Genomic DNA, 2,427 nt, shown 5'->3' with positions numbered 1-2,427 from the left:
TATATATATATATGTATGTATGTATATTTATTTATATATATATATATATAATGTTGAAAGTAGGGTTCGTTAAACTAATTTTATTCTTATTTGTATTTCATAATACACCCGCATGTCACTGTGTATTCCAAACAATTTCGGTCGTACTTTTTAAAGATCATGTTTAATGTCAATGCTCTCATCTGTCAAATATATTTTACTCCATAAAGTAACTTGTGTTATGTTGTAATTAAACTTAAAATTATAAATAGTTCAGCTTCTTTTACTTCATTGTTGCTCCCTTGGCATTAACAAAGTTTAAAAGATGACCGATGATTCTAAGTTAGGTTTAATTCAAAAGACAAGTCATTTAAATTGTTTAATTAAACGGCAACTCGTATCTAATTTTATTTCCTTTTCTTAAGCCTGAGTATTAACAACGTTCTCTACCAGTCTTCATCATTATTAAATATTAAAACTATACTTTATTATTTCGTCTTTTCAAGTTTAATATAGCTTCTTTACATTAAATGCAAACTAATTTTTGTATCAAACGAACAATGTATGAAGTTGATTTTATTACCCCTTTATATAACTGGTACTTGATTTTATCAACTATTGAAGGATAAACGGCAAAGTCGACCTAGTTTGCTAAGAATTAGAAAGGCCGTAACAAAACACAGCAGGTATTTTATCCGACACTAGCGATTCTACTAATCCTGCCGCCCAAGTTTCTTATTTCATATAAAATATATTTAGTATTTGAGATAGTACTGCATTAATCATAAACTACTTGCATTATATATTAATGTCTATATACATCAAAGACCTGGTTTATTTTGAGTGAAGATACGTTTTTCTTTTGTTTTTTTAACAATCTAATATATCTATTCGATGCTTAATCTTCGATAGTTCCTAACAGACATGTCATGTTACTTTCCCCCAAAACTTACAAACAGTGCTAAAACACAGTGCTGACTAAGATGTCAATATCTCCATTTTATTCTTCGCTTCACGAATTAATCAATAATATTTTGTATGCTTCGAAACAATATCGGACGGTGTGAAATTATTCGATAGTTTTGGGGGTTTTTTTGTTTTTTTTCTTCTTAGTGTGAGGGACGATAAATAAACGAACAGTTAACGCAGTATGATGCAGGCTGATTCTTGCTTCATTAAAGATGAGCGATACTATCTCATCTGATGCAAGAGTAATCTTGCACTCACTCACACACACACACACACACACACGTAGTGCTAATCTTTTACCATGCTGGAGTACCGCCTTGAAGGGATTTTGTCGAACAGATCGACTCCAGTACTTATTGTAATCTAGTTCTTCTATCGGGCATTTTGCCAAACAGCTAAGTTATGGAATCATAAACCAATACCGGTTGTCAGTGGTGGTGAGGGCACAAAGACACGTGCACATGCTAGTGTATGTAATGTGTGTTCTTTGTATGTTGTACTATCAGGCACAATCCGTAAGTGAACAACCGAGGGAGGTAATAAGGATTAATACAGTAAATAGTGAACAAAAGATCTTATCATTTGGGGAAAATATATAAAAATATTTTGGCAACAAAAATATTTACTTGTACCTCCATGCGTAGACTATTAATCTCTGGTCGGTATTCTTTCGTTAACTGTGCTGTTTGTAACGAAAGAATACTGACTATTCTTTCTTTTACTTGTTTCAGTCATTTTGACTGCGGCCATGCTGGAGCATCGCCTTTAGTTGAACAAATCTACCCCCAGGATTTATTCTTTGCAAGCCTAGTACTTATTCTACCGGTCTCTTTTGCCGAACTGCTAAGTTACGGGGGCGTAAACACACCAGCATCGGTTGTCAAGCGATGGTGGGACAACCACACACACACAAACATATACATATATATCTATATATACGACAGGCTTCTTTCAGTTTCCGTCTACCAAATCCACTCACAAGGCTTTAGTTGGCCTGAGGCTATAGTAAAAGACACTTGCGCAAGGTGCCACGCAGTGGGATTGAACTCAGAACCATGAAGTTGGGAAGCAAGCTTCTTACCACACAGCCACTCCTGTCGACTTTTGATATAATATATGAACTCTACCCAGCAGATTGAGATAATGTTTGCACTACATAAAATATATTTTACAACTCTTACATAACTCTAAAATTTATATGAACTTAAATATGTATCAGCCGAAAACTGGTCCATTCATGTAAGAAGTTGTTGACTGATGTGTATCCAGAGATAGGTGGCTTGTGTACTATTTATTCCTTGAAGCAATTTGTCCAGATATCATTTGAAGGTGATGGGATCTTCTTTGATTTGTTTTGGAATAATGTATATACTCATACACACACACACGTATATATATATATATATATATATATATATATATATATATGAATGGCATTCAGTCGTAAAAACCATGCTAAAACAGACAACTGAAGTCTGG

General features: G+C 33.8%; 1 protein-coding gene across 2 annotated transcripts in view; it reads left to right on the top strand.

Moving 5' to 3' along the window:
* Window positions 1–2,427, top strand: part of LOC106883537 (N,N'-diacetylchitobiase) — a 19,303-nt gene that overhangs the window by 1,228 nt on the left and 15,648 nt on the right. The gene's annotated exons all lie outside the window — the stretch shown is intronic.

The sequence above is a fragment of the Octopus bimaculoides genome, chromosome 4 (genome assembly GCF_001194135.2).
Source record: "Octopus bimaculoides isolate UCB-OBI-ISO-001 chromosome 4, ASM119413v2, whole genome shotgun sequence".
Classification (NCBI taxonomy): Eukaryota; Metazoa; Mollusca; class Cephalopoda; order Octopoda; family Octopodidae; genus Octopus; species Octopus bimaculoides.
Note: the sequence above shows the minus strand (reverse complement) of the source record. Positions and strands in the feature narration are given on the sequence as shown.